Source organism: Cloeon dipterum, chromosome 1 (genome assembly GCF_949628265.1).
Source record: "Cloeon dipterum chromosome 1, ieCloDipt1.1, whole genome shotgun sequence".
Classification (NCBI taxonomy): domain Eukaryota; kingdom Metazoa; phylum Arthropoda; class Insecta; order Ephemeroptera; family Baetidae; genus Cloeon; species Cloeon dipterum.
In genome coordinates, this window is record NC_088786.1 from 40960586 (window position 1) to 40968148 (window position 7563).

The 7563-nt window shown below is 39.9% G+C and overlaps 1 long non-coding RNA gene across 1 annotated transcript; it reads left to right on the forward strand.

The window, feature by feature from the left end:
- The first annotated feature begins 1555 nt into the window (after positions 1-1555).
- On the forward strand, positions 1556-7287 carry LOC135934248 (uncharacterized). The gene is made up of 3 exons (XR_010574094.1): positions 1556-1720; positions 2243-2388; positions 6045-7287. It is a non-coding gene; the product is annotated as an uncharacterized LOC135934248 (long non-coding RNA).
- Positions 7288-7563: the final 276 nt, after the last annotated feature.

Here is a 7563-nt window from a genome sequence, read left to right on the forward strand (position 1 = left end):
GTGTTCGAAAAATTGTTTGAGAAAAAATTGAAGATGGAAACTTTTTAAAAAGACTTCAAATTGTTCATTTGAATCGCTCTGTTTGATCTATACAAAAAGCAGGCTTGATTTACCGCTTTATTCGTTGGTTTTTTTTTCAATTTTTTTTATCGCAAACATGACGACTGGTTTGAAATGCTACCTTATTTTTAGAAATTTTTCCACAGCCAGGGCACTTGTAAAAACCCACATGTACTGTATTCAAGTGCACATAACGAGCTGTTTTTCCACTTTCTTCCATATGAAAGTAATAGTGGCAACCGATCATTTCACATTTTATGTATTTTGTATGACTGTTTCTCATGTGGTCAGTAACACCTCTAAATTTTGGAAACCAACCCTTTATACTATAGGGACGACACAAAACAAATGGGCATTCCCGATCTTTCTCTTCGATCTTCACATAACTTTGTGATCCAGAACTCGAAGAGTGCTCAGGAGGTTGAGCACAAGCAGCAGGAACAGCTTCTGAAATCATGTGGTATATGAAATAGATAGGAATTTCAACCATACAAAATTCTACGAAATAAGAGTAATTTATTTCATATAAATTAAATATTTGTTAAAACATATAATTCTTAGAAATATAAGTCTACCTTTGGCTTGAGGGTTGTAAGACCACTGCTGGACCCTAGTAACCATCAACGTTGAGCAACGCTCTGACGATTTAACGTTGAACGTCAACAATGGTCAAAAGTGAAAAAATGAACTAAATTTTAATTGGAAATTGAAGACTATATTATTGTTAAACTTTTCATACTATTTTCAATTTCAATACTTGTCTGAAAGTACCATTTTTGGCATCGTTGATTTTTTGTTGAACGTCAACGATCATCATGACTTTCACTCTATGTTTAATTTTTAATATGGAAAATGAAAAATTTACCTTTTTTCACTCTTTCCAACTTATATGTGCAATCAGATTAGATAAAATTTGTAAATTCCAAATTTTTTGTCAATCAACGTTGAACAACGTTGATGCGATGTTGAAGATCAAAATTTTCAAATCGGTTAAGTGTGTCATGAATAGTGTTTTTCTTAAATATTTTTTAAGTTTTAATACTTTTATTAGCAATTTTTTTTCTCTCTTCCGATTAACCCGTTCTTAAAGTATTTTTTTCAATCAACGTTGAACAACGTTGATGTGATGTTGAAGATAAAATTTTTCTGCGCGTAGAAGTGTTTCATGAAACGATAATTTCTTAAAATTTTTAAAAGTTTTAAGTCTAAAATTAGCAATTTTTATTTTTTCTTTCAATTAACTCGTTCTTCAAGGATTTTCGTCAATCAACGTTGATGTGAAGTTGATGCGAGGTTGAAGATCAAATTTTCTGCGGGTTTGTCTTGAGAAAAAATTATTTATTAAAAATTTCGTTATTTTTAATGCTCGAATAAATATTAACTTTTCAATTAACTCGTTCTGAGCACTTATAGTTAGTGCTAATTCAGCATGTTCGCGCGCGCTATCTATGTTTACCTCGCTGGCCGCGCGTGGCGCGCGTTGCGCCACTGCCAGCAGCAGCAAGCAACAGCTGCTGGCGCTGTTTTTACAAACAACATGACGGACCGTCAGGCGATTGCATCATCCTTGCCAGCCGCGTTGATGTCCTTGTTTTCGGTGGTTTTTTGACAGATCAAGTTCCTCAACGGACCCATAATTGTGTCATGCATGTTTCTAAAGGTAAGGACGTTAGTTTGACCTGATTTTGGCCGCAGGGGTTTACGGGAGATACGCACAGTTTGATTTTTGTTTTGGTAAAGTACCAAAAATAACACAAGCAGAAATTTTCGATTTCCTCAATTTTTATGTGTTTTTATCAACTTATGCGTTAAATGGGTGGTGCAGTTTCCCAATATCATTGGTTTTGTTGTTGCATGATCTATCAAACATTAATTTTTAATCTTAATTTTGGCTAGAGAGATAATTTAAGACTAGTATATATATACATACGTGTAGTAAAGGGGTTACTCTTAATTTTATCGGTTGTTTATTATTTATCATGGATTTTAATGTATGGAAACTTTGCACTTTTCGCCGCGACTTAATACAGTTTTCGGCACCCATATTTATGTACTTGTAATTTTGGATGTATTATATATTTTCAAAAGGATTTGAGAGATGGTTAAAACCCGGCGGAAACTTTTTTTCCATGCACTCGTGAAATATATGTATTGTTGATTTTTTGTTTATTACGTTTCATAGGAGGAGGTCATTTTCCTGGGCTAAAGAAGAATTTTCGCCGGAATGTCTGGAATGTCCGAGTCCTTTTGCTGATGACATGAGCTGTGATCTGATTTCGGAAACTCGCAGTTGGACGGTTTGGCTTGGCAACACCTTCAACACGTTTGGTAATATTATTTCTAATATTGAAATACATTTACCTATTAGCAGCAAGTTTCCAAAGTTCCAAATTTGGATCAAAATTTGGAACCTAAGACATTTATTGCTCACCAGCCGGTTTTAGCCACGAGTGTGTTTATAACGTTTGTAATTTAAAAGCTAAAACCAGGCAATTTTTCCCGTCATATTATTGCGGATTTTTTAAATTGGTTAGAGCATGTAGCTTAATGGCGTGTTTTCTGCATTAACAATGTAATTGATTTAATAAATTTGAAGGCGGCGTCGACGGTCTACTTTTCGAAGCCGGCCGGTCCCGGCGCCCAAAGTTTTCCGGGGCCCCGCGGGGCCCTTGAACGTTCCGCACGCCCTATTCACGGGAATTTTCGCCCCCGGCGCCGCCGCGGTCGAATTAATTTATTTGTTATTCCATTTTCGGCGGTTCGGTACGCTCGGTGGTCGCGCGCTCGCACTTTCACGCCGTGCTGCGTCAAGCGCCGACATTGTCATCCCTCCGCGACCCCATAGGGATGATTCACCCCTGTACCCTGATCATCGCGAACGTGGTCGACGACGCACCGTAGCGTCGCGTCGCGCGTGAAAGCCGCCCAAAGTCGCGTCCGCGCGTCGCAAATGAGCGGACTTGGAAAATTTCTGGCGGCGAGTCGCGGACGCGCGCTCGCGCTTTGGCGCTCTCTTGAGACTAGCGCCGACGCTTCCATCCCTCCGCCACCCCGTTGGGGTTGCTCACCCCGTCCGTCCGAGGATCTCGGACGCGGTCGGCGACGCGCCGTAGCGTCGCGTCGCGCGTTAACGGCGGCCGAAAACGCGGACGCGCGTCCGACGAAACGGCACTTAGGCGATTTCGAGTCGCATTTTCGCCACGTGCCCGCGGCAAAGGGGCGGCTCGGCGGTCGCTCGCTCGCACTTTGGCGACCTCCCGCGTCGAGCGCTGACGCTTCTGTCCCTCCGCAGCCCCATGGGGATGATTCACCCCCATACCCTGATCATCGCGAACGTGGTCGACGACGCACCGTAGCGTCGAGTCGCATTTTCGCCACGTGCCCGCGGCAAAGGGGCGGCTCGACGGTCACTCGCTCGCACTTTGGCGACCTCCCGCGTCGAGCGCCGACGCTTCCGTCCCTCCGCCGCCCCATGGGGATGATTCACCCCCATACCCTGATCATCGCGGATGCGGTCGGCGACGCACCGTAGCGTCTCTTCGCGCGTAAACGGCGCCTGAAAGGTTGAGCGCGCGTCGCGTCGGCGCGGCACTTGGCCGCGGCAGGCCCTATAGATGACGCAGTCGCCGTAGTAGACGCAGTACTCGTACTTTACTCGAACGCCGAAGTTAACGCTAGACCCAAAGTCGACGCAAACGCCGTACCTGCCACGCCCCCTAGGATTGCCACTCGCTCTTCGGTCGCCCCACACCTTAGTCGGCCGCGCCCCCTAGGGTTACCACTCTCCCATCAGACGCCCAACACTTAAGTCGGCCACGCTCCTTAGGGTTGCCAGGCACCACAGGGACCGCCCGCAATTAAGGCGGCCGTGCCCCCTAGGGTTGCCACGCTCCCCTATGTCGCCGGAAACTCGATTCTGCTGCGCTCCCCGGAGTCGCCGCGCTCCCCCGGGACGCGTCGACCCCCACCGCCCTCGACCTCCCTCGGCGCTCGATCCCGCTCCAGGGGCGACACCTCGGTCGAGCGGAACAAGTCGAGGTTGAGGGTGAACGAACCATAGGCTAGTTAATAAATTATTATGTGCAATTTACAATCTTCATTAGAAAGTCTACAACTTTAAAAATCCAAGTTGGAATTTAATACTATACCAGAATTTTAGTAAATTTAAGTTTCTCACTATAGCCATTTTTTCCACTTTAGCCGTCAAATTCTGGATAACACTGACTTGCTCTAAATTATTTTAAAAACCACCACTCTTGGAACTATGAGTGTCACAGAGCATTGAAAATTGAAATAACTGAATAGAGATGAATCATGCTATTCAGTACTAATTTGTATTGCAAGTTTTGCTGACCGACTGAAGTTAAGATTTTTTTATAATTATTATCAATGTTTAGTCACATAAAAATTTCTTGCCAGCTAGGATTATATTATATTGATTTTTTCCTCTACTCAAAGTGACAACATGTTTCAGGTCACTCAACACTTTAAAAATTTAAGAATATTTTATTTTAAATATTACTTATTTGTATTCGGACATTAACGAGCGTTATATTTGCATTACAATTTTTCATTTCGATTATTTCATGAAAATTTTCTGATTGATTTAATTTTTTTTTAATTTGGTCTTAAATAATGGCTGAGTTAAACTAGACAGGAAATGCTTCTTGAAAAAAAAGAACTTGTCCCTCAGTCTGACTAGTTAAACAACTTTCCTGAAGACTGGAAAGGTCATAAAACAGGTTCTTATATTTTAATTTTTTTTTGAAAGGAACTTGAATTTTATTAAACGGAATCATTACAAATTTTTAATATTGAAGTTACCATCTTGTATAATTAATATTGTATGTTATTAACGTAGGTTGCCTACTTTGTGATCCTGAACAACTTTTCACATGAAAAAATCACAGGTCAAAGGTCAAGGTCACCATTAGCGACCTCTTTTGAAAATTTAAATTTAAGGAATGATAAGCCCCTTCAATTTTTTTCGGGCTGAAATGTAGCCCGTGCAATTCTTCACAAGCAAGTTTAAAAACCATCTCGTCGAGGCTGCTCGACCTCGAATGGCCTTTGAGCAACGAGTTCGTCAACTATATTTCTTCGCATTTAATCTGCTTAGAAACACCAAAAGGGCCTAGGGTAGACCAAAGAAGGTCGAAATTGACCTTCAGGGTCTGTCCCTGATGTGACCCTGAGATAAAAATTTTTCGGAAATTTCCAATTTCATTGAACTTGCTGTCTTTTCATAGGTTTTCACCGCTGTAAAGATAATTATGTTTTGTACATATATGAAGTTCATTTAAATTATTGGTTTATCTTATTCTTAATGCTAGGAAAAAAAGTTATTAAATGTAATATCAATTATTAAGCTATTTGTAAAAATAAAGACCCTTTTTTCCATATTTTATTGGAAAGTTTTAGAAAGAATTTTATTTGTTACATTGCCTTTAATATTTTTTTACGTTGAAATAATAATAAAATCGTAATTTTCAACACTCAATATGAGCTTCGTGTGTGCAAAACAGAATAATCTTATCATAAATTAAAGATGTTACTGTTTTTACCTTTTTTAAATATTACGTTTCAGAATTAATGGCTACCAAAATTATTTCAAGACCGGTTTCAGGACTATCACAGTTTTGGCTTTGAATTTGAAACCTATGAAACGACAGCAATAGTTTAATGAAATAGGAAATTTTCGAATTTTTTATCTCAGGGTCACGTTAGGGACAGACGCTTATGGTCAATTTCGACCTTCATTGGTCTACCTTGGTGTGTCTAAGAAAATGAAATTCAATAAAATTATAGTTGACGAACGAGAAAGAGGGATGATTTATTATTAAGATTTAATAATATACTTTACTTACCTTGACATGTGTATGTCAAGGTGTCTTCTCACAGTAAAAATTAGCGTTATAATTTGTAAAATTTAAAGATATGAGTATAATTTAGAAAGTAATTTAAATAATTAATGATGTCCACAGATCTTGCATGAGCAACAAGGGCATCCTGAGAAGCTGCCAAATATGGTTCTTCTGCATCGTTTGCAAAATGTGAGAAGCAGAGCCAGGAAGAGCAAGAAAATGAAAAAACAACTCAATTCACCAGTCACTCAAGCACCTTAGTGTTTTTAGCCGCCGTCATTTTGGATATTATGTACTATTTGAATGGGGTTTGCGGGGCCAAAACAGCTGCTGCACGATACGATAACGTGATAATTTAATTTTATATATAAGTGTATACTTTTGTGCCTGAAATTAATTTAGCAGCTCTCAATTGAAAATTAATATCCATCATGTCATTGTAAATTGTATAAAGAAATCACATGAATTATTATCATGGGAATTTTAACAAATAATTATGTATTGAATAGTAATGTAATTGCTATTAAATGGCTTTTTAGCGGGTGCCACTAATTTAAAAATTTATTTATGTATTATAACTCTCGTCTTTGGGGTTAATTGCTGTAATATACTTTTAGAGTGGCTCGAAGAGTCAACCGCCAGATTTGCCTCTTTTGTCTTGGGCTACTGTTGGGACTCTCGCGTGGGTGTTCCCGTTATTTAAATTGAACTCCTTTGGCCGGTCTGCGGCACCCAGAGCTGGACACTCACCTGGTTCGCTCTCGTGTGCGAAATAAGGTGGTGTTCCGAAATCTGCAACTGTCAGACGGACAGTATTATAAATATGGAGGTTTACGTTTTTTAGATTGTTTTACATCAAACAACTTACTTATTTCTAGTTGAATCTCAAATAATCAATACGACTTCCATCTATTTTTACACTCGAGCTTATGTTATACGATAGAGACGACTATCACCCGCGTCGTATTGCGTATTGATTGTTTGAGATCCCCACTGGAAATATGCAAGTTCAACTCAAACAATCTAATAAACATCAGTCTTCGTATTTTGACCCTGTCGGTTAAGACAATTACGGAGTTCGGGGATGCCGCATCTCGGCCACGATAGTCCGGCACTGAGTGCCAAAGACCGGTTAAAGGAGTTAAGAGTTTAGTTCAAGTCATATTTCGGGAACTCCCACGCAAGAAACAAAACAGAACAGGCAAATCTGTCAGATGGCTCTTTCGAGCCACTCCAGACAGTCGTGAAATAAAGCAAATAACACCTAGACGAGCGTTATATAATAAATTCTTAATGGGAAATGTACCAGAACATTTTGTAATGTGTGCTCTTTGATTAAAGAAATAAATTCCAATTAATAGAACCCGAAAAAATTTTCATTTACATCAACAACGCAGCAACGTTGATGCGTTGTTGATCGTCAACAACGATATAAATTTCGGCGATCGACACTATCAAAAAAACACGAATTAAGTAAAAATAAAACGATCTGCTGAGACAATGTATACCGCGATTTTTTCGACGAAATTTGATCGTCAACGTTGCATCAACGACACCGCAGTGACCATTCTCAACGTTGATTGAACGTTGACGTCAACGTTGATTCTGCGTTGACGTCGTTGACGTTCAACGTTGATTC